This window comes from Palaemon carinicauda, chromosome 18, assembly GCF_036898095.1.
Source record: "Palaemon carinicauda isolate YSFRI2023 chromosome 18, ASM3689809v2, whole genome shotgun sequence".
NCBI classification, from domain to species: Eukaryota; Metazoa; Arthropoda; class Malacostraca; order Decapoda; family Palaemonidae; genus Palaemon; species Palaemon carinicauda.
In genome coordinates, this window is record NC_090742.1 from 52,850,858 (window position 1) to 52,876,766 (window position 25,909).

The 25,909-nt window shown below is 43.7% G+C and overlaps 1 protein-coding gene across 1 annotated transcript in view; it reads right to left on the reverse strand.

Moving 5' to 3' along the window:
- The window catches only part of sotv (exostosin glycosyltransferase sotv), a 574,706-nt gene that overhangs the window by 457,438 nt on the left and 91,359 nt on the right, over positions 1 to 25,909 (reverse strand). The window lies entirely within an intron of this gene.

Consider the following 25,909-nt stretch of genomic DNA (forward strand, 5'->3'; position numbering starts at 1 on the left):
AGAACCTAATTAAGCACACTAATATGATATAAGTATAACAATAAAATTGTAACGTCAAATACAAGACTAAGAACGCAGAATAACGTCTGCGTTAACAAAATTTAAAAGGATATAGTCCACTGACGAACGCCTCGCAGGGCGGGTACTAAACTATAATAAAGCCAGAACGCTATTTTGTTCGTCCAGACTGGACTTACTAGCAAAAAGCACCATAGGAAATAATAATAATAATAATAATAATAATGGTTCAAAAAGGCGTAAGGGCAGTGACTTAACCAAGAACTTAATTGACAGAGTACCAAATGGGAAAGACTAACATGAAATTCCCAGCGAGGCAAATCAAAACAACAATGGCTGCCGACACCGCGGAAGGCCAAGCCGGTCGAAATAAAAAAAAAAAAACACAATACTGGGAAGAGTACCACTGCCCGGTACTGCAAAAAGCTGTCAAAACAAACTATGGTACTTAATATTGGTATTGGTGAAGTTGGAGCTTCGGCCATGATGAAAATAATCCACGAAACGTTAAAACACCAAGAACACAAAAATCTGAGACCAAGCTAACAAGTCCAAAACAGAAGGATGTCTCAGAGGGCGCTCGCGTCGGGCATCGGTGGAGTGGCTCAAGTGCGGTATTTGGGGCCTCTGTTACAGCCCTTCCCTTTGATGAAGGAATTATCTAAATGGAAGTCGGCCTGTGAATAGTGGTTTTCACACGCCCCTACTTTATACACGACACCCACAAGGTGTTCGCGCGAGGGTAGTAACCTCTGCATTCCATGCTTTTATCTTTCTCTGGTATACAGTGATACCTCGGTACTCGACCATAATCCGTTCGAGATCCGTGTTCGACCTCCGATTTGTTCGAGTACCGAATTTTTTTTCCCCATAAGAAATAATGGTATATATTCTATTCCGTTCCCAAGCACTCGAACAGGCCCAAAATATTAATAAAACGTGTACCTAAACAACAATAATTATCTAAATGTGTATGAAATTGGTCAGAAAATCCTATAAAACAATTTTAAACCATTTACTGTACTAAAATAAAACAATTTTAAACCATTTTCTGTACTGTAGTGAACATACCTTTGAGCAGCGGTTCGATGGCATACAGGGATGGATGTGGAGAGGATGGAAGGGGGAGGTTACTGCTTGGAAGGAGAGTCCCCTTCCATGATGTGGCGGGGTAGTTCTCCTTCAGGAGTTGTTTCTCTCTCCAATGAAAGGGTGGGCAGATCTATTTCAGGGGTTTCTTCTCTTCTTTGTCTCTTCTTTGGAGGAGAAACAGGCTTTGATGTAGCAGCTTTCTTTTCTTTTGTGAAAAACTGGTCTATTGTTAATTGTTTCTTCCTCCTCTGCAGTATTCTTCGAAAATGATACATGACACTATCATTAAACATATGCACTGCCCGGTTTGCTACTGCAATTTCTGGGTGGTATTTTTCAGCAAAAGCCTGCACATCTGCCCACTTGGAACAAATTTCATTGATGAGAGAACTTGGAACATCCTCCCTTACCTCATCCTCTTCTGAAGATTCCTGCTCCACAATCAGATCCTGCTGCTGTTGTTGTTGCAGGTGCAACAATTCCTCCACAGTCAACTCGGTAGAATGGCTTTCTACAAGCTCATCAATATCATCCTTGTCGACCTCAAGCCCCAAACTCCTGCCCATGACAACAATTTCCTCAACGACATCAGTGTCATCAGAAATTACAGGGGTAGCAGTGCTTGGACCCGCCTCTGGTTGGAAACCTTCAAACTCCCTCTCTGTGACACATGATGGCCACAGCTTACGCCAGGCAGAGTTCAATGTCCTATAGGTCACACCTCGCCAAGCTTGGTCAATCATGTTAACAGAGTTGAGGATGCTGAAGTGTTCCTTCCAGAATTCCTTTAGGGTCAACTTCGTGTCACTGGTCACTTCAAAACACTTTCTGAAAAGGGCCTTGGTATAGAGTTTTTTGAAGTTTGAAATGACCTGTTGGTCCATGGGCTGGAGTATGGGAGTAGTATTGGGGGGCAAGAATTTGATTTTGATAAAGCTGTATTCTTCTTTCAAGTCATCCTCGAGACCTGGAGGATGTGCAGGAGCATTGTCCATAACCAGAAGACATTTCATTGGCAAGCTCTTTTCAATGAGGTAAGCCTTAACCTGGGGGGCAAACACTTCGTTTATCCACTCAGTAAAGAATTGTCTTGTGACCCAAGATTTAGTGTTCGAGCGCCACATAACTGGTAGTGCACTTTTACAAATATTATTTCGTTTGAACACCCGGGGGTTGTCCGAGTGGTACACTAACAAGGGTTTGATCTTGCAATCGCCACTTGCATTTGCACACAGCAACAATGTTAGCCTATCTTTCATTGGCTTGTGACCTGGCATCTTCGTCTCGTCCTTGGTAATGTACGTATTGGCTGGCATTTTCTTCCAAAATAACCCAGTCTCATCACAATTAAAGACTTGTTGTGCGATCAAATTTTGTTCATTTATGTACCGATCGAATTCCCCCACGTATTTATCGGCTGCAATTTGATCCGAACTAGCTGCCTCCCCATGCCTAGTAACACGATGAATACCTGTTCTATTACGAAACTTTTCAAACCAACCCCTGCTCGCTTTAAATGTAAATGAATCACTTTCACTGGTACTCGGACTTTTCTTCACTAATTCTTCATAGATATGCAACGCTTTTTCACAAATGAACGCTTCACTAACACTTTCCCCGGCCAACTGTTTTTCTTTAATAAATATTAAAAGCAACTTTTCCATCTCCTCAATCACTTGTGGCCTTTGCTTAGTTACCGCCGTAACTCCCGTTGCAACATTCGCCTTCTTAATCATTTCTTTATGCTTTAAAAACGTAGAAATGGTCGACTTCGCCATTCCGTATTCTACCGCTAAATCGGACACTCGTACACCATTCTCATATTTCGCTATAATTTCCTTCTTCAACTCGATCGTTGTTCGCACTGTTTTCCTCTTCTCCTTCCCCTTAACACTCATTACTTTCTTGGGACTCATTATGAAAGCTAAAAAAGCAATTAAAAGCACTGAAAATCACTAAATCACAACGAATGCTGATCGCGCGTTGTCTGAGTGACGCTCTCGAGAGAACTGATGCTTCCCGAACAAGCGAGAGTGGCCGAGATGGCGCGATCATCACAAAGCCCATGCGGTCGTCACGTGTTCGGCTGGTCGAGTACCGAATTTTTGGTCGAGCACCGCAGCAAAAATTTCTCGAAAATTTTGGTCGAACTCCGAATTGTTCGAGTATAGAGTCGTTCGACTACCGAGGTATCACTGTATTTGGAAGGTTTATATCAGAAAAGTGTAAAGAAGGACCCTTTTCACCAGGCGTCACAGGTCGACCCAGAAATCCATTTTTTGGGCTCAGGCCATGTTGTCCTGATGGATGGTTACCAGAGCATTATTTAGAAAGTACTGTATCTGTGGATTTTCCAAATGTGCCTTAACCTCAGGACAATATTTCCTTGGTCATCCAGACCATAGAGACATATGACGTTACCGTTATACGTCATTACTTCTAATCATGAACTAAGTTAGAGCTTCCTGCCCCCTGCAGGGAAGAGTCATACTAGACTTAGGAAAGAGTCTCGAGGTTTGCATATACTATATGAACAAACATAACATCAAGAGCATACAGGTCTCGCTGTATGCGAAGCCAGCCAAAGTTTGTACTCTAATAGAATACGAACAAAATTTTGCATATACTATATGAGCCAACATAGCATCCAGAGCATACAGGATTTGCTGTATGCGAAGCCAGGCAAAGCTTGTACTCGTGTAGGAACAATGTATGCGTAGGCAGAGAACGGTTGTACTCATATTAGAACAAAGGTATTAACTATCTATTTTGTTCAAATGTACATATGCACATTATTAAGGGTAAATAATACTCAAGCATATCTTTATTGAATCAGATTTGGGGCGAAATAAGATGCAAATACTCATCAAGTATTTATTGGTAATAAATAACCAGCAAATTCAACATACATAACAAAAAGTTAATATAATGTTAATGAATGCAATAAACGGATTTTGAGCAAAGCGAAAAATCTATTTTTGGGTGAGATAGCCATGTCGTCCTAATGGAAGTTCCTTATTAGTAGCTTCCTGGGGTATATTTGACTACAGTGATATTCCCAGAGAATTTTACCTCAAGGTACCCAGAATTCTAACTCCTGGAGCGAATATCCCTAACTTATCCTTAAAGGGATATCGCACAATATCAGAGGACGTATTCTTGACACGCCACATAGCTATCTTCACCCTGAATAGCGTTAACGCTTCAAGGGGGAAAAGTGGCAAGAAAACGAAGGGGAGCCATTATTAAGGTACCTCTCCTCATTGTTTTGAATCTGTATATGACGTCATCATCGGCGCCATGTTATTCCTTGTAGCGATAAGCGAGGTGCTACAAATACAGTACTATTGGGAGGGGTCCTCTTAGCCCTTTTCATAAAAAAGGAAGGGCGGGTCAATCAGGACGACATGGCTATCTCACCCAAAAATAGATTTTTCGCTACGCTCAAAATCCGTTTTTTGGGCTCAAGCCATGTCAACCCGATGGAAGTATACCAGAGCATTAATGTATCTGTGGATTTTTATTTTGTGCCTCGTCCTCAAGACAGAATTTCCTTGGTCAATTTAGACCTAGAGACCTATGATGTTACCGTCATACATCATTACTTCTAATCATGAACCATGTTAGTGCTTCCTGCCCCCTACAGGGAAGAGTCATGCTAGACTCTGGAAAAGTCTCGAGGAATACATATTATATATGGATATTTTAGCAAACAAACCTGTATGTTGGTCTCAACCTATACCTTGTAAAGCAAAGCTTGTATTGGAAACTCACCCATGTGCGTACACAGTACTGACACCTCCCCCGGTATACAGAGTTCGACGTATGTACCGACAAAAGGTTTGTATCCATTTAGAAACCAATATTGGTATCAGTCAGCATCACATTCAGAGTATACTGGCCTGTCGTATGTAAAGACTGGCCAAAGTTAAGGAGTGTTGGTCTACATGAAGGAACAATCTTTATAGATTTTCTTTTATTATCATGCAATATCCAAAGGTTATAAGGTAATGCTCAACATATCTTTATAAAATTGGACTTGGGGCGAATAAGACGCAAAGTTCATTTCGAGCTTGTTTATTGACAAACAATAAAATATATAGTTCAATCTGCTTTTTATAGAATAATATAAAATGTGAATGAAATAAATCAAAGCATAGAGATAGCAGTAATACAAGAAATATTTGTTTCATCTGAAAAGGAAACGTATTAATGCCACTGAAAACGAAAATGTTAATAGATTTTCATTAATTTCTGTTATTGCTGTTCATTCACACTTGCGTAGAAACGTACAGCACACGTGTTATGCATTATGCTTACTTCACCTTTTGTATTTAGAACAGTCCGTAAGGACACCTTGGTGACCTTTCACTTAGCATGTTGTACCAACAAGGGACCACACAAGCACACCCTTAATTGTCCCAATTAGTTTTCACTGTTCCTTGCAGAACTAAGCAACAGGTTTTAGAACACTACCTGCTGCCACCACATACCTCTTCAGTTCCTCTACTTGCTTCGCGTAGTGTCTAAAAAATACTCTGGATGATTTCCAGCCAGTGTACGAGCGAAGGCGTTCGAAGTCCATATTATGGAAAAAATTCAGGGATGAGGCAATTTTTCTCGGATCGTGACCTGCGGGTGTACTGTCCGGATCCGCTTTGCAAATGAAGTAAGTGATCTTCGCCCTTAGTTGTTTCAGAGACAAATTTGAACCTGAGGTTTCTCCCCTAAAAAGCTGTCCTCCCCTAAAGTTTGAAGTTCTACGAAGATAGACCTTTAGGCACTCTACTGGACATAGAGAGACATCTTCCTTCAGAGGGCAGATTCTCCAGGAACCCCACCTTTTGGTAGGTAGCTCATTTTTGGCGAGTATATGTACCTGATAAGGAAGCTGACTCTGATGATTACTCTGCCTCATTAGTCCGCTATCCTTATGAAGCCCAGCGTTCCACTCAGGGTGCTGAAAGACCTCTAGGAGCTATTATATTTAGGGTGAACACCCCTATAACAGGACCTCATCAATACCCTTGATCTGGGCGCTCTCAAGAAACAAGTTTGACCACCCGCCAAATCAAAAGATTGCGGAAGACTTCTTAGTCTCCACGTACAACCCAAAAAATTAAAAGTTTAAAGAGAAGAAAAAGGATATTGGGATTAAGGGAATGTAGTGGTAGAACCTTCACCCACTACTGCACTCGCTGCTACAAATGGACCCAACGTGTAGCAGTCCTCATAAAGAGTCTGGACATTTTTTAAATAATGTGAAGCGAACACAGATTTACTCCTCCAAAAGGTTGCGTCCATAATGCTTCTAACGGATCTATTTTGTTTGAACGCTACTGAAATTGCCACCGCTCTAACTTCATGAGTTTTAACCTTAATCAATTTCAGGTCATTATCACTTAAATGAGAGTGAGCCTCTCTAATTAAAAGTCTAATAAAATATGATAACGCATTTTTCGACATAGGTAAGGAGGGCTTTTTAACTGAACACCATAAAGCCTCTGAATTACCTCGCAGCATTTTGGTTCCCAACAATTTCAGATAGACTGGGAAGTTCAAACGATTTAGGCCATGGACGAGATGGTCGTTCATTTTTGGCTAAAAAACCAAGTTGAAGCGAGCATACTGCTTTATTAGAGCAGAAGCCGATAGTTTAGCTGAAGGCATGTACTTCACTAACTCTCTTTGCGGTAGCCAAGCTCACTAAAAAGAGAGTTTTGAGTGTAGGATCTTTGAGTGAGGTTGAATTCAACGGCTCAAACCTTTCAGACATAAGGAACTTAAGGACCACGTCCAAATTCCAAGCAGGGGTAGTGATCTGACGCTTCTTGGAAGTCTCGAAAGACTTGAGAAGGTCTTGAAGATCTTTATTATTAGACAGATCTAAATTTCTATGTCTAAAAACTGAAGCTAACATGCTTCTGTAGCCTTAAATGGTTGAGGCAGAAAGGATGCGATTATTTCTAAGATAAAGTAGAAAGTCTGCAATCTGTGCTACAGTGGTATTGGAAGAGGAAATAGAGGAGGACTTGCACCAGTCTCTAAATACCTCCAATTTAGATTGGTAGATCCTGATGGCAGAGGACCTTCTACCCCTTGCGATCGCTCTAGCTGCCTCCTTCGAAAACCCTCGAGCTCTAGAGAGTCTTTCGATAGTCTGAAGGCAGTTAGACAAAGCGCGGGGAGACTTTGATGAAATCTTTTTACATGAGGTTGACGCAGGAGATCCATCCGTAACGGTAAACTTCTTGGAATGTCCACCAGCCATAGAAGTACCTCTGAACCATTCTCTCGACAGCCAGAGGGGAGCAACCAACGTCAACCTGGTCCCTTCGTGAGAGGCGAACTTCTGAAGAACCTTGTTAGGATCTTGAATGGTGGGAAGGCATAGATGTCTAGGTGAGACCAGTCCAGCAGGAAAGCGTCTATGTGGGCTGCCTCTGGATCTGGAACTGGAGAGCAGTAAGTTGGGAGCCTCTTTGTCAGTGAAGTCACAAACAGATCTATGGTGGGTTGACCCCATGTCATCCATAGCTTCTCGCACACATTCTTGTGTAACGTCCACTCCGTGGAGATGACTTGTCCTCTTCTGCTGAGGCAGTCCGCTAAGACATTCATTTCTCCTTGCACGAGCCTCGTCAAAAGAGAGATGTTTCTTGCCTTTGACCAAATGAGGAGGTCCCTTGCGGTGACGAAAAGGGAGTGAGAGTGAGTCCCTCCTTGTTTTGAGATATACGCTAAGGTCGTGGTATTGTCTGCATTCACCTGTACCACCTTGTTCTGAACCAGACTCTCGAAAATCTTTAAAGCTAGATGGACTGCCAGAAGTTCCTTGCAGTTTATATGGAGTTTCTTCTGATCTGTGGACCAAAGACCCGAGCATTCCAGATTGTCCAGTGTCGCTCCCCAACCCAAATCTGATGTGTCTGAATACAACACATGGTTTGGGTTCTTGATCGCAAGAGAAAGACCTTCTCGAAGTCTGATGTTGCTGTCCTACCAAGTCAGACATGTCTTGACTGAGTTGGAGATTGGAATAGAGATCGTCTCTAAGCCCTTCTCCTTGTTCCAATGGTGGTTTAGGTGAAACTGGAGAGGGCGAAGGTTGAGTCTCCCCAAGAGAGATAAACTGCTCCAGCGATGAAAGAGTTCCCACGAGGCTCATCCAAACTCTTATTGAGCAACTGCTTTTCTATTGCAAGTGACGGACTTTTAGCAGAGCTTGCTCCATTCTTGTGGGAGACGGAAAAGCCCGAAAAACTCGACTCTGTATCTCCATCCCTAAATAAAGAATTGTCTGGGATGGAATAAGTTGTGACTTTTCTACGTTCACTAGGAGACCTTACTCCTTGGTTAGGTCTAATGTCCATTTGAGGTTCTCCAGAGAGCAATTTAATGATGACGCCCTGATTAGCCAGTCGTCCAAATAAAGGGCGGCTCTGATCCCTGACAAATGTAGAAAGCTTGCTACATTTCGCATGAGCCTTGTAAAAACAAGAGGAGCAGGGCTGAGGCCGAAGCACAGTGCTCGGAATTGGTACACTACTTTCCCGTACACAAACCTCAGATATTGTTGAAAGTTTGGATGAATCGGGATGTGGAAGTATGCATCCTGAAGGTCGAGAGAGACCATTCAGTCGCCTTCCCTTACTGCTGCCAAAACAGATTTGGTAGTCTCCTTCGTGAACTTTGTCTTTACAATGAACACATTGAGTGCACTTACATCTTAAGTACTACTGCAGTGAATGTGGCTGCCAGTTCATTGGAGCCATCCCTTATGGCCTTGTCCATGCATGACATAATTTGTACAGCAATATCATTGTCCACTGGAGAGACCTTCTTACTTAAGGCTCCCAGGGACCAATCCAAAAAAATTAAATACTTTGAATGCTCGAAAAACTCCTTTCAGGAGATGGTCTAGCTCTGAAGAAGACCATAAAATCTTGGAGCGTCTCATGGCTAGACGACGAGGAGAGTCTACTAGGCTTGAGAAGTCTCCCTAGGCAGAAGCAGGTACTCCCAAGCCGAGAACTTCTCCTGTGTCATACCAGACGCTCGAGCGAGAAGCTAATTTAGAAGGAGGAAAAGCAAAAGCAGACTTTCCTAAACTTCTCCTGGATTCCAACCAGTCTCCCAGTAAGCGCATGGCTCTCTTGGAAGAACGAGAGAGAACTAACTTCGTATATGAAGGAGTCGAAGAAGTCATGCCAAGAGTAAACTCAGACGGCGGAGAACGTGGCGAAGCCGTTACAAAATGAGTAGGAAAAATTTCCCTAAAGATATTCATAATTTTTTCAAAATCAAGGGATTGTTGGACAACCCTAGGTTCCTCCTCTTCTGAATGAATCCCCAAAGGTACATTAGTTGAAAGGGGGTCATCAACTTCTTCTTCAGAAGGCACATTATCTGATAAATCTTAAGTCTTGCGAGAAGGAGATTTATATTCAGAATGACGTGAAGGTAAAGCCTGACAGGCTACATCAACTTGTATATGATCAGAAGTTAAAGTTGGAGGGTCGATGTCCCGTTGTGACTGCAGAGAATGTTGTTCTACTACACGTCGTAACTGAAGTGACTGACGTTCAACGTCACGTAGTAACAGCGGTGACTGCTGTTCGATGCCATATCGTGACTTCGGTGACTGACGCTCGACGTCACGTCGTGTCTGCGGTGTCTGCCGCTCAACGTCACGTTGTGTCTGCGGTGTCTGCAGCTCAAAGTCACGTTGTGACTGCGGTGGTTGACGTTCAAAGTCTCGGCAGGACTGCAGTGACTGCTGATCAAAGTTACGACTCGACTTAACTGACTGTCGATCAAAGTTACGCCGAGATTTATGCTCTGCATCTCGTTTAACAGCAAGGCTGACACTAGGGGTAACATCAGCGTGACGTAACAAATCTCGTTTAGAAGGTTGAAGACCTGAATCACGTTTTCTAGAACTGTGACGTACAGCAAGCAAAGGATCCTTTCGCACAGGAATAGGATCGTAAGCTTTCATTAAAGAAGAAAACTTTAACTGCATATCTTGCAAAACACTTAACTTCGGATCAACCGCACTCGGAATAGATCGTGACGTCGGTAACGTCTGTACATGAACGTCATCGCTATGAACGGGACTCTCATAATAAACGTCACGTCTGGAACGACCAGAAAGTAAAACAGGATCGTGACTTTCAGAATAGGCCTCAGGTTCCACAAAACTAGGCGATAAAAGAGATCGCTTAATAGGAGAGTTATCCTCCAATGAGGGAATACGGTCTGGGCTGTCCCAATGACTACAGCCAGGACGTTGATCTTGTTCTGAAGGAACTAATTTACGTTTCAACGGTCTCGAAAACTTACGCCAAGATTTAAGAAACGAGTCATCGGAAGACAAGGAGAACTTAAGTCTCTCCTGTCTTATGGTAAGGACGAGCTTGAGGAGCAACGTCTGATACCTTTGAGGGAACGTCTGTTCGTTAATTAAAGCTTCTCGCTCCCTTTGGTCTTGTGACATTCCTTCTCCCAGGGGTTGGGGAGCTTGAAAGAGGTCTCAGACTGGGTAAGCGACAAGCACGAACAGACGAACCATCAGCAACAGTGAACATGTTTTTCGCACTTTCTTCACTGACACTCGCATTTTTTAATAATTTCACATTAGACATGAATAAAGCTGATTTCTATCTGAAGCAAGCAATTCTCCCTTAAATCAAAAGGTTAGAATTGTGAAATATGTCGTATAATGTAAGCTCATTAGTACATAATGTATCACACATGCAAAAATTAATAAACATATACATATATATAATAAAATGGAAATATATAAAGTTAAAAATGATCAGTGACTTGGGAGGAGACTAAAAAACTAGAACGCTAAGGACAACGTTTTCTATCTCACACTGTACAGTGCCTTGGGATGAGACCAAAAACTAGAACGTGAATGTCTATGTTTTATCCTCTCTCTCTGTACAGAGACTTGGAACGAGAGTAAATAACTGAATCGGGAAGAACAACGATACTCACTCCCAAACTCCTTGTATAGAGACTTGGGACGAGAACAAAGATTTGGATCGTTCTCTCTCTCTTCAATGACACATGCTTCTTGTCACGAGAGTATTGGCTCATTTACTCTTCGTCAATAAAAGGTTATGTGACTAAAGAAAAATACTAAAAGGACTAAGAAATGTAAAATAACATGTTCCTTTTAAAAAATATTTAAAAAAAAAAAACTTCAGTTTGTAAGAAGAATAAACTAAACGTCAAAATCGATTAACTCTTCTGCAAAGTGACACCGTAATTCTCTTTCTATCGTACCGATAGAGAGCAAACTGCGTAGCATAAATAAACTTAACGCTAGTTCATCTTTGAAAACAGAACGAAGACTATTCAAAGAATAAATTTTAAAAGACAAAAAATCACTTAAAATATTTTCTAAAAATATTAATCCCATCAATCTATAAAAATACATACATACATATACCATGACACTTCCCCCAATTTTGGGGGGTAGCCGACATCAACAAAGAAACAAAAACAAAAAGGGGACCTCTACTCTTTACGTTCCTCCCAGCCTAACAAGGGACTCAACCGAGTTCAGCTGGTACTGCTAGGGTGTCACAGCCCACCCTCCCACATTATCCACCACAGATGAAACTTCATAATGCTGAATCCCCTACTGCTGCTACCTCCGCGGTCATCTAAGGCACCGGAGGAAGCAGCAGGGCCTACAGGAACTGCGTCACAATCACTCGCCATTCATTCCTATTTCTAGCACGCTCTCTTGCCTCGCTCACATCTATCCTCCTATCACCCAGAGCTTCCTTCACTCCATCCATCCACCCAAACCTTGGCCTTCCTCTAGTACTTCTCCCATCAACTCTTGCATTCATCACCTTCTTTAGCAGACAGCCATTTTCCATTCTCTCAACATGGCCAAACCACCTCAACACATTCATATCCACTCTAGCTGCTAACTCATTTCTTACACCCGTTCTCACTCTCACCACTTCGTTCCTAACCCTATCTACTCGAGATACACCAGCCATACTCCTTAGACACTTCATCTCAAACACATTCAATTTCTGTCTCTCCATCACTTTCATTCCCCACAACTCCGATCCATACATCACAGTTGGTACAATCACTTTCTCATATAGAACTCTCTTTACATTCATGCCCAACCCTCTATTTTTAACTACTCCCTTAACTGCCCCCAACACTTTGCAACCTTCATTCACTCTCTGACGTACATCTGCTTCCACTCCACCATTTGCTGCAACAACAGACCCCAAGTACTTAAACTGATCCACCTCCTCAAGTAAATCTCCATTCAACATGACATACAACCTTGCACCACCTTCCCTTCTCGTACATCTCATAACCTTACTCTTACCCACATTAACTCTCAACTTCCTTCTTTCACACACTCTAACAAATTCTGCCACTAATTGTCCAAGCTTCTCTTCTGTGTCTGCAACCAGTACAGTATCATCCGCAAACAACAACTGATTTACCTCCCATTCATGGTCATTCTTGTCTACCAGTTTTAATCCTCGTCCAAGCACTCGAGCATTCACCTCTCTCACCACTCCATCAACATACAAGTTAAACAACCACGGCGACATCACACATCCCTGTCTCAGCCCCACTCTCACCGGAAACCAGTCACTCACTTCATTTCCTATCCTAACACATGCTTTACTACCTTTGTAGAAACTTTTCACTGCTTGCAACAACCTTCCACCAACTCCATATAACCTCATCACATTCCACATTGCTTCCCTATCAACTCTATCATACGCTTTCTCCAGATCCATAAACGCAACATACACCTCCTTACCTTTTGCTAGATATTTCTCGCATATTTGCCTAACTATAAAAATCTGATTCATTCAACCCATACCTCTTCTAAATCCACCCTGTATTTCTAAGATTGCATTCTCTGTTTTATCCTTGATCCTATTAATCAATACTCTACCATACACTTTTCCAACTACGCTTAACAAACTAATACCTCTTGAATTACAACACTCATGCACATCTCCCTTACCCTTATATAGTGGTACAATACATGCACAAACCCAATCTACTGGTACCATTGACAACACAAAACACATATTAAACAATCTCACCAACCATTCAAGTACAGTCACACCCCCCTCCTTCAACATCTCAGCTCTCACACCATCCATACCAGATGCTTTTCCTACTCTCGTTTCATCTAATGCTCTCCTCACTTCATCTATTGTAATCTCTCTCTCTCATTCTCGTCTCCCATCACTGGCACCTCAACACCTGCAACAGCAATTATATCTGCCTCCCTATTATCCTCAACATTCAGTAAACTTTCAAAATATTCCACCCATCTTTTCCTTGCCTCCTCTCCTTTTAACAACCTTCCATTTCCATCTTTCACTGTCTCTTCCATTCTTGAGCCAGCCTTCCTTACTCTCTTCACTTCTTTCCAAAACTTCTTCTTATTCTCTTCATATAAATGACCTAATTCCTGACCCCACCTCAGGTCAGCTGTCCTCTTTGCCTCACGTACCTTGCGCTTTACTTCCACATTTTTCTCTTTATATTTTTCATACTTCTCTATACTATTACTCAGCAGCCATTCTTCAAAAGCCCTCTTTTTCTCTTCCACTTTTACCTTCACTCATTCATTCCACCATTCACTGCCCTTCCTCATGCTGCCTCCAACAACCTTCTTTCCACACACATCACTTGCAATCCCAACAAAATTTTCTTTTACTAACTTCCACTCCTCCTCTAAATTGCCAGTTTCTCTTACTTTCACTTCGTCATATATCATTTTCAACCTTTCCTGATATTTACTTTTTACCCCCGGTTTTATTAGCTCTTCAACCCTCACTACCTCCCTTTTACATCCACCTACTCTATTCCCCCATTCTTTTGCTACAACTAATTTTCCTTCCACCAAAAAATGATCAGACATACCGTTAGCCCTACCCCTAAACACGTGCACGTCTTTCAATCTTCCAAACATTCTTTTAGTTATCAACACATAATCCATTAATGCCCTTTCTACTACTCTTCCATTTGCCACTCTTACCCATGTATACTTATTTTTATCTTTCTTTTTGAAAAAGCTAGAACTTATCACCATCTCTTGCTCAACACACATATCTACCAGTCTCTCACCACTCTCATTTTCACCTGGTACGCCATACTTCCCAATGACACCTTCTACCTCTCCAGCGCCCACTCTAGCATTTAAGTCACCCATGACAACTACATAATTCCTTCTACCCAGTCCTTCTACACACCTAGTTAATTCATTCCAGAACTCATTCCGCTCTTCTTCACTTTTCTCACTACCTGGCCCATACGCACTGACAAACGCCCAACATTCCCTACCCAACCTAACCCTTACCCACATTAACCTTGATGATATCTCCTTCCATTCCACTACTTTACCTGTCATCCATTCACTCAGCAATAAAGCCACACCCTCTCTCGCTCTTCCCCTTTCAATCCCAGTCACTCTACCAGACATTTCACCAAACATCACTTCACCCTTTCCTTTTATCTTCGTCTCACACAAGGCTAATACATCCATCCTTCTACTCCTAAACATACTTCCAATTTCACATCTTTTACTCTCTATCGTACTACATCCACGCACATTCAAACACCCCAAAACTAGAGTGCGGGGAGCAGTCACTCTCCCCCCCAGCTCCATCTCTTTGTCGATGTCTCACAGGATGTAGATACAGGAGAGGAGGTTCCTAGCCCCCTCGTCCCGTCCCTTTTAGTCGCCTCTTACGACACGCAGGGATAAAGTTGGCACTATTCTTGTTTTTATGCCCCCGCGGCCACTGGGTAAGCGACAATGGGTTCAACGTTGTTTAACTTCATTTTCCAAGTCAGTACTGCCTACAAAGGATAGGCATAGGTCGCTTATAAAAAATATAAAATTACTAAAAACTAAAAGCCTTTATGTGAAAATTTTTCTCTCCTTTCAAACAGAGTTTCTATTGAAGATCTTATTGTTTGAGAATAATCTAACACGGCGAAAGCCATAAAACCATGAAAAAAGTACTTCACCAATTAGTTGAAAACTTTGAGGTTAAGCGCGAGCGGAACCAATGTTGTCATTTCAACCGACAGAGAAGAACTGAATTCCTGGGGAAATATATGCGGTACCTGGCCGGCAGTCGACGCTAGTGGTCACACCCAGCAACCACCACGGCGATCGCTCGCGAGTTTTTTTAATCTGTCAACCGTCGGAGACGTTAGCTACATATATATCCACCGGCTAAGTTAAATATTTAAAAATAATTTAATGGGTTAAATCTTTCAGAGAGCAATCTTCATTGTTCAGAGTTGATGCGAAGTGAAGAACCTTATCCAGAGACCACGAAATGGGTTTCGGAGGTGCTGCCGGTCTGAGTCTAGCGCAGGCCTTAGGAATCTTGTTGAAGATTTCATTAGAGAAGTCGACCTGGAAGGCGTACAATAAGAGTCTCGTCAAGGCAGATTTACACGTGGATATCATGTTGGCTGCTAAACCTTGTTCATGAAGGTGGATAAAGAAAGATAAACAGAAATCTGTTGAAATTTCTTTTGGTTTCTTTGCCTTGACAAAGGCAACCCATTTCTTCCACAACAACTCATATTGTCTTCTGGTAAATTTAGATTTATATTCCTCTAAGAAGTTTATCCTGTCTCTCGAGATCCCGAATCTCTTCTTCACCGCTAAGGAGAGAAAATCATGAGAAGAAGGTTTCGGGTTTTCTGTGATGAAGCGAAGACAGTCGACTTCTGCACCTGTTGAGTCAGAACTGGATCCGGCAACGGCACAAACTTCAGCCGCAGTTCTAACGCCAGAGGAAACCAGACGCTGTTTGGCACTTGTGAGCCACTATCGCGACTGTTCCCCTGAATGATCTCAGTTTGTTGAGGACTTTCAGTAGAAGGTTGGATGGAGGTAAATCCAGGACCATCTGTTCCAATCGAGGGACATTGCATCCGCTGCTTCCGCTAGAGGATCTCGTAAGGGCCACGTAATGATGTATCTTCTTGTTGTCGCTCATCGCAAAGAGGTCTATCTGCAGTTCCGGGACTTGATGCAAGATGAAGGAGAACGATCCTGCGTCTAGGGACCATTCTGACTCTATCGGAGTGAACCTGGATAGAGCGTCCGCCGTCACGTTGCGGAACTCTTGAAGGTGAACTGCTAATAAGTGCCATCTCTTCTTTTCCGCCAAATGGAAGATGGCCAACATCACTTGGTTGATTTGAGGTGATCTCGAACCTTGGCGATTCAGGCATTTCACTATCACCTCGCTGTCCAGGACCAGTCTTATGTGGGTCGAGTGGCGAGGAGATAATTTCTTCAGTGTAAGAAATACTGCCATGGCCTCCAGAATGTTGATATGAAAGGTCTTGAATAGATTGGACCAAGCTCCTTGGGCTTTCCTTTGGTGAGAGTGACCTCCCCATCCTTCCTTTGAAGCATCTGTGTGGATGATGACTGAAGGTGGAGGTGGCTGAAGAAGTATCGATTTCTTCAGGTACTTTGCTTTGGACCACGGCTTGAGAAGTGATCGCAATCGAGTCGGTAATGGTCTTCTCAGATCTCTTCAAGCATTTGATGCGTATCTTCTCCAGACTCGTTGCATCCTTTAGCTGTGCTCGTAGCACTGGGTCTGTCACTGAAGCTAACTGTTGAGAGCCCAGCACTCTCTCCTGTTCGCGTCTTGATATCCGTTTGGATTCCAGAAGTCTCTTGACAGATCCCGCTATCTCTTTCCTTTTCTTTAGTGGAATGGAAAGTCGATGTGACTGTAAATCCCAGTGGATTCCTAACCACTGAAACTTTTGAGCTGGAGATAGTCGAGACTTTTTGGTGTTGATCTTAAATCCTAGATGTTCCAGGAACTGGACCACTCTCTTGGAAGCCTAAATGCATTCCATCTTGGATGCTGCCCACACCAGCCAATCATCCAAGCAGGCCACTACTTGGACGTCTTTTAGGCGTAATTGATGAACGGCTGCATTTGCAAGCTTCATGAACATCCTTGGGGCTATGTTTAGCCCGAAGGGCATGGCTCTGAAGGCATAAAGTCTTCCTTGTAGCTGGAAACCTAGGTAGGAGGAGAGTCGACGATTGATTGGGACGTGCCAGTAGGCATCTGCCAAGTCTATCAAGACAGCGTAAGCCCGTTTGGGCAACAGGGTCCTTATGTGTTGAAGTGTTAACATCCTGAACTTGGAGTTTACTATGAACTTGTTGAGTGGCGACAAGTCCTTTTTGGGAACACAAAACAGCCTTCCTTGGAACTTGATGGGCTTTACTCTCCAAATTACTCTCTTCTCCAAAAGTTCCCATACATATTCTTCCAGGACAGGGGTGGAGTGTTGGAAGAATTTTGGGAATAGAGGTGGAGAGCTGTTCCAGCTCCAACCCAGTCCGTTCTTGATTAGGCTGTGGGCCCAGGGATCAAAGGTCCAACGATCCCGAAATAAATAGTCTTCCTCCTACCAGGAGCATCTCACTTTTGCTGTGGACCTGGGCTTGCCTCCTTGACTGCGTCCTCCTCTGTATCCCCCTCCTCTTGAGGGGCGTCTAGAGGAACCTCTGGCTGATTCTCTAGCTTTCAGACAAAAGGTTGTTGACTGCCTCTCGAAAGCTGGGTTAAAGGCAGGCGACTGTGTCGCTACTGGTTGAGGTACCAACTGGTATGTAGTTGGAGGCTGTGCCACCATCTGGGGCACCGCGGTCGTAGGAAGTTGTTGTTGTTGTTGTCTGTAAGGCTTGGCCAGCCGAGAGGGTAGCCTAGGCTTCTTTGTCTTCCTCTTAGGTTGGGGACCCTCATCCGGGGAAGACTTCCTCTTGAGAGATAGGCCCCACTTTTGGAGAAGGTTCCTATTCTCTGTGGCGGCCTTGTCTACTACCTCTTTGACCACTTCGCTTGGGAAGAGGTCCTTACCCCAAATGCTGATGAGATCAGTTTCCTGGGTTCGTGTCTCACCGCAGCCGAGGCGGACACGAACTCTCTACAACCCCTCCTAGCTTTAATAAAATTGTACAAATCCTTGGTCATGATGGCCAAATGGGTTTTGACCACTACCATAAACATCTCTTGGTTTTTGGGGTCACTTGCCATCGTCTACAGTGTAGTCTGTAGAGACATGGACGCAGCAAGTCTTTCTTTAGTCTCTTGCTCCCTACGCAAGAGAAATTCAGACAACTTCGGAAGGTCCTCACCGAACTGACGTCCGGCAATATCTGCTTCCAACTTCCCGACTGAGAAGGTAAGGTGGACGTCCTTCCAGTCTTTTTGGTCCATAGGTAAGGTCAGGGATAAAGGATTGCACTCGTCCAATGAGGGGCATGGCTTCCCTGCCTCGACCGCCTTTAAGGCTGCCTTATACCCTTTCTCCATAAAAGGGAAGGCTTTGGTTGGAGAAGCCACAAAGGAGGGGTGTTCTAACTCAACGCTGGTACTTTTGAGTTAGTGAAGCCCCTCTCTTTCATCGAGCTAGAAAGTAAAGCCTGTGCTTTACCATGGTCAAAGACTATGACCTCCTTTGGCTCCATCTCCTCCTTTGAGGCTGGTTCCTTCCTAAGGCGGACATAACAGTCCGGGTAAGACTCCTTGCTGGGCCAGAATTCCACCTCTTCAATGGGGACTGATCCCAGCTTCTCCAAGATGGCAATCTTCCCAATTGTCATCGGTATGTGTTCGGCATACCGTCCCGGGTTCGCGTCCGAACACAAAGGAAGGTCCTTTACACTGAGTTTCTTCTGAGGCTCGCGTGATGCTGCGAGTCTACACATCTCCAGCTTCATCGCAGCTTCTTTCTCATCTTTTTCTTCTGCATTTGCTGAATCATTTCAACAATGGAAGAAAGAGTCCTTCCCAGTTCCTCTGGGATAGCAGAAGATGTCGAGGGAACTGGTTCTAGGGGCAGAACCGACGAGACCGATACCGCGTCGACCTCTTCCTCCTCAGTCTCAGGAGCTTGGGTCAGCTCCTCTTCCTGACCTTCTGCGAGGTCCTTTTCAGTGTACTCCGACACTTCTGACATCCTATCGTCCAGTTGGATGTCCTGTAACGCGTCCGAGACCTCCAAATCTACCGGGATCTGGACGACAGGGATCTCTGAGTGAGGCTGAGGAATTACTGCATCCGAAGATGCCCTGGGGAAAAGATAGGCCCGCATCTTCGCACTTGGAAGGTAAGGCCCCGTGGTGTTTTTCTGAAAACCCCGGACCCAATTACGCAACTTTTCCTTTGCTGCATCCCTTGACTCTGCCTACTTAGGAGAGTCAAATGCCTCGGTAATCTGGTTAGTACATACGTCACATACCTGAGGGTCCCAATACTTGATCGCCTTTGGAGACTCCGCAGCGTGCATGATTCCTGCACAGCTCATGTCCGCTGAAGTTCTTACTGCGGACGTTACAAAACATACTCCCACACTTGGGTTGGTCCTCCTGTAAAGAGAAGAGATTCCAATGAGTATCCAGTGAAAAGTTTCACAAAATTAAGTATACAATTATTATTATTGTACATAGCTTAGGATAGATAAGCTAGAAAGGAAAAAAGGAAAGACACATACATGTATTTCCTGGCCAGCCAATTGCTGTGACCTCCCATAACATTAAAACTATGGTTAATTCTTATTCTAGAAAACCTTTGGAATTTGTTATCCTCTAATGATATATAAGTGTAACTCAACACCAGTTTCCAGAATATTTAATATTAGGGATATTAATATTTTAAAGAAAGAACTCACTTTCTTTATCCTGTACAGTCTCACAATAGGCTGTACATGACAACACATTGTATGTTGGAAAAAATTTTGTGTTACAGTATAATCTATGCTGTAGTTTTCTACTTGCATTATGTACTATACTGCAAAATACTGGCTGCTGTATAATCATATACTGTACTGTAGTGCTGGCCAGCCTGGGTACAATTCCAAGCTATACTACCTTTGGAAGTAGTGGGCGGCAGATCGCTGGTCTCTGCCGGCTGGCAGTAGGTAATAAGCCGGCAGCCAACTGCACCCCGGCTGCCGGCCACTACGTCGTAGGTGTGCAACCAGTTGCCGGCCGGCTGCGGCTGATGGCAGTCTATGCCGGCCAGCGACATTAATAAACCAGAGATCTACAGCCCACCCGGCTGCCGGCCACTAAGCCGGCAGATGGGGACCCGATGGTACTATACACTAACAAGGGAAAAGCATGGATGCCAGACTGTAAGGCGGCACTGCCTTACTGCCTTCCATCCAGAATGAGTGAACAAATGGAACGGGAGAATGTGACATTCAAGCTTCCATCCATCCATAACCTGCCGGGCTCTACCAACAGACATATGGAAGGCAGACCAAGAGAGGTCTGAAGAACACTCCAAAGAGAAAAAGGCTTCCGCCGCCGGCACATTCTTGCCGGCCGGCAGAAATCTAAGCCAGTCTTACAACCTACCCTGTACTAGGGTCGAATGTAGGACGGTGGCCAAGGTTTTGTGATGGTTAGGCCATCACCAAAGGACAGAGGGGGAGGGATGAAGGTCCTAAAAAGATGAGGAAGGGTTAGCCCTGAAGCCTACCCTACCTCACCTAACAAACTCCGCTCTAGTATACGACTATCCCCAGTGCTAAGAAAACTCATCCTAGCCTAGGGTAGTCGAATACAGCAAAGAGGTTGGCAGCACCTTGCCACCTCCAGCAATACAGGAATGAGGTTTGGTGCTGTTATTTCCCCAGGTAATGGAGAATTCTATTCTCCGACCTAGGGTAAAACAGCACAGGACTAGTCCGCTAAACCACAGAAAGAAGCAATCATCTCGTACAGAAACCTGCAGGTGTGGCCTATGGAGGTCTAGCCTCCTATGTCTGCAGCCTAACCTAGCAAAGGAATCTTATTCGCTTTGTCAGGCAGCTACAGACCCCACACAGAATACTCTGATGTTCTGACTAAGCCCAAAAACCAGTCACTCTGGTTACAGGACAAGGACAGAAACACCCTAGCCTAGTTTTACCCAAATACAATCCAGATAAAACTGACTAGGGTTAAGCCTAGGCTAACTCGAGGGAAAAAGGGATTGATTTTGGACCTCCAGAGGAAAAAAGAACAATCGGGAAAGTGTGCGAAAGTATACTAAAGCTCCTTAGGCTATTAGCCTAGGCGCGGTGAGAATCGATTACCTAAAGCACCGGAAGTCTCTCGTATACTATCTTGGAAGAGGAAATTATTTCAGTAATTATCTTAAATGTATAAATAACTGCCTACGGCTACAATCAAATTATCACACAAGGAGAATCTATCATATCAGGCATGAAAGTACTAAAAGCAAAACGCCTAGGCTACTAAGCCTAGCGTAAGCAAGGATCGGTTACCTAAATCGCCGAAACTGATAAATACTATCGGCATAATATAAAGAATTCCCAGTAGAAAGGCTAAATAGCTAAATTTAATAAAGCATTAAGAACGAGGAAAGTCGCTCTGGCTAACTAAATGACTCTTGCATAGCGAGCGACAGCGTCCATGACGCCTCCGGTAGGCAACAGCTCTTGTTTACGTTAATATCACTTTTGACTTAATTTAAAACAACAAGAGCTTACATTTATACAAGGTAAAGATGATACTCAACTTTCCAGAGGCAGAAGAGGCGGGAGAAAGCATCATAATGTTGAATAATATCCAAAATAACGAGAGCACAAGGGAATCACCGAGCAATAGAGCTACAAGATAAGGAATAACATGGCGCCGTTGATGATGTCATATGCAGACTCGAAACGGGGAGGAGAGGTACCTTTATAATGGCTCCCCTTTTGTTTCTTGCCACTTTTCCCTCTTGAAGCGTTAATGCTATTCGGGGTGAAGATAGCTATGTGGCGTGTCAAGAATACGTCCTCTGATATTATGCGATATCCCTATAAGAGTAAATTAGGGATATTCACTCCAGGAGTTAGAATTCTGGGTACCTTAAGGTAAAATTCTCTGGGAATATCACTGTAGTTAAATATACCCTAGAAAGCTACTTTAAAGGAACTTCCATCAGGACGACATGGCCTGAGCCAAAAATTGTGACTGTATGTGCAGGGTGTGCCTGTTGACTTTTGACAGTACAACATGTTAAGTGGTATGTCACCAAGGTGACATTACGGACTGTTCCAAATAATACAGGTGAAAGAAGCATAAAGAGTAGCACATGTGCCGTGTGTATTTTACACAAGTGTGAACAGACAGTGATGACAGAAATTTAGAATAGAAAATCTCTGAATTTACATTTTAGTGGCAAATAGTGGTTTCTTTTCAGGTGAAACAAGTATTTCTGGCATTACCAGTATATTTATGCTTATTCTATATCACAAACATTTTATTTTATTTGATAAAATGTAGGCTGATTTACATAACTTATTGATTGTCAATAAAATACTATTTGAAATTTGCATCTTACTCGCCCCAAAATTCAAATAAATAAAAATGTGTAGAGCATTATTATGATCACCCTTTCATTTTTGCATATTTATGAAAGAATAACTGTAGAAATTATTCCTACAGTTAACAAATCTTTATGTGTATACATAATTAATTCCTACACAAATAAGATACTTGTCTGTCTTGCTTACAACCACCCAAGATACCTTTGATGGGATGCTGACTTATACAAACGATTGTTTCTACTTGGATACAAACTTGTCTGTTTCAGCATACAGTTAGTTCTCTAGGCCCAGGGGAGGTGTTAGTCACTCATACATGCATTTGTTCGTTTTCGAATACAAACTCTCATTGGGAAGGTATACGATGAGACTGGTATACCTGTTTGGTTGCTAGGATATTCATATGAAATATGCAATCCTCGAGACTTTTTCCAGAGTCTGGCATGGCTCTTCCCTGTAGGGGGCAGGAAGCACTAACATGGTTCATGATTAGAAGAAATGATGTATAACGGTAACATTCTATGTCTCTAGGTCTGAGTGACCAAGGAAATTCTGTCTTGAGGTTAAGGCACAAATAATAAATCCATAGATACATTAATGCTCTGGTAAACTTCCATCAGGACGACATGGCCTGAGCCCAAAAAAAGGTTTTTGGGTGAGATAGCCATGTCGTCCTGATGGACCCGCCCTCCTTTTATTAAAAAAAGGGCTGAAATATCCCTCCCGAAAGTAGTGTATCTGTAGCACCTCGCTAACGCTACAAGGAATAAAGATGGCAGACGGACATGACATCATCTAGACACTCAAAACAGTAATGGAGGAGGGGTACCTTATAACGGCTCCCCTTTCGTTTTCGTTTTCTTGCCACTTTTCCCCCTCGAAGCGTAAACGCTATTCGGTGTGAAGATAGCTATGTGGCGTGTCAAGTATACGTCCTCTGATATTATGCGATATCCCTAAAAGGAAAAGTTAGGGATATTCGCGCCAGGAGTTAGAATTCTGGAGACGTTAAGGTAAAATTCTCTAAGAATACCACTGTAGTCAAATATACCCTAGGAAGCTACACTTAAAGGAATTTCCATCAGGATGACATGGCCTGAGCCCAAAAAAGTAAATTGTACATCACCAAGATAACTGTAATATACAGGTAACAGCGAGTGAAAAATCCAACGATGTTGCCGCTAGCGGCTACAGAGAAGATATGAAGAAACATGGAATGGTTTCAAGGTACTGTACCTCGCTAGGATGCACAGGTGGTACACCTGGCTATCCAATCGGCGATTGGCGCGAGTTTTAAAATTTCTGCCATGACGTCAGAGATGTAAGCTATATATATATAACTACCAGGTAAGTCTTATGTTTAAAATAAAATTTTTGTTATTGATAATTTTTTCCTTTTTTAATATACTTCTTCCCTTAGTGCATTTACATTCCAGTCTATGAATACTGTACATTAAGAATGTCCTTTATCTTTCTCCTAATGTTCTTAATCTTACCTAAAGAACCTAGAGCTACAGTATTCATTATTAATTGCTCATTTTCCTTGTTTATTCAGCAAGCTCAAGGTAAGAAAAGATAATAGAGAAATTTGAGGTTCTGGCTGGGTCCCCTTGCCCAGTATAAAAACTCAAGGAGTGGGGCCCAATGCCCAGTTCTTTTGATGCTTACCTTTTGCCCAGATTACTGGGTATTCCACTGTTTTATCTTTTTGTGTAGTAAACATTGGGGTGTGGTCAGCATTTGGGCACTAGGCAGTCTGCATACTACATCTGGCCACAGTCAGCAAGCCACTACAGCGATGGCAATCGAAGAGCCGTTGGTGAGCAGGGCAAAAAAAGCTGCTCCAGCATTCGATGGGGGTTGGCAAGCGGGCAGCCGACACATTGGCGACGTTGGAAAAGTTGTATGACTACGCGATGGCGATTTGCGGTCAAAGGAATGGAGTCGGCGAACGGTGAGCCTGGGATCATTGAGGCAAAGAAGATCCCCCCAGGATAGGATCAGCAAGCAGGCAATAGAAGAGCTGGTGATCGGCGAGCAGGCGCATGGGGAGCAGTAAGATGGTGAGCAGGTACCTGACAAGCAGGTAAATGCTGACCAGGTACCTGACAAGCAGGTGAATGCTGAGCAGAATATCGGCGAACAGGCGATTGACGAACTGGTGACCAGAGAGCAGCAGACCAGTGAGCAGGTGAACGCTGAGCAGGTGCCTGACGAGCAGGAGAACGCTGCGCTGGAGATCAGCGAGCAGCCGAACGGTGAACAGATGGTTGGAGAGCAGCTGAACTATGAGTTGGTGAAGTGATGTGCCCTTTGGAAGGCGAACATCCTCTGGAGAGAAACAATAGGCAAAGGTTGGGAACCAGACGAGCCAGGACGAGAAGGCTCCTCTGAAGAGGAGGATATCGATGACAAAGATGAAGAGTCAAAGAGGCATCTTTTCACCAATAGTGAAGGAGCACCTCCAAGGTGAAGAGGCGGATGAGCACGGCGAGGTCTAAGACCACGATGACGAAGTGCCTCAGGGGCAAGAGGATAAGCAGGCTGATCAGCAGCAGGCCTCCGAATGAACGAGAGGAAAGAATACTTGCAGGAGAGACATGCCTTGGACTTTGCTCCGCCCCCGAAGGAGGGTCAGAAAGGGGGGACTGCAGTACTCGTTGGCGGTAAAAGAAGCAAATGACGATGCAGGAACAGAGTTCTACGACACCACGACATCCACTAAGGTCAACGGGTCGTCATCCGAAGCTGACGAACGCTGCAGCTCAGCACCTGGATGAATCAGCTGCAGCGGAGCCTGCCTGGAAGGAGGGCTGGGCAAACTCAGGTATGGCCAGACCTTTAAAAATGAAGAGAAAGACAAGGACTACTTCGGGGGGAGAGCCGGTGCTGCTTTGCTTGGGGAAACATCATCGTCTCTCGAGAACCGAGATTGTCAAGGGGTTAAGTGGTCTACGCTATTACTCGACGGCTTCCCGGAGTAAACCGTTCGAGCAGGAGTTTCGCAGGAAAGTCGGGAAGTGGAAGAAGAAGCCTTAGGTTTCTTCTGCTTCGAAGGAACCTTCGAAGGAGAAGAATTCCGCTTGGCCTTCTTCTTTTGCCAACGCCCATACCTTTCCCACTCGGAGGCACACCACTCCCAACATTCAATACATTTATTGCTTTCGTTACAACATTGCCCCCTGCAAGCCAGGCAAAGACGTTAAGGATCGGTGTCCTCTGCAGACATAAAAGTACCGCAGGTGCGGCCCTCAGGACCAGGCCAGCAGGAAGGCTCAGGCACATACACACACTGAAAAGAAAAAGACAAAAAGTAATGATTAACGGCAGTCCAAAATAAGAGCAAGGAGGAAGAGAAGCAACAACCATTCTCTATCTCTGAGCCAAAAGCAAA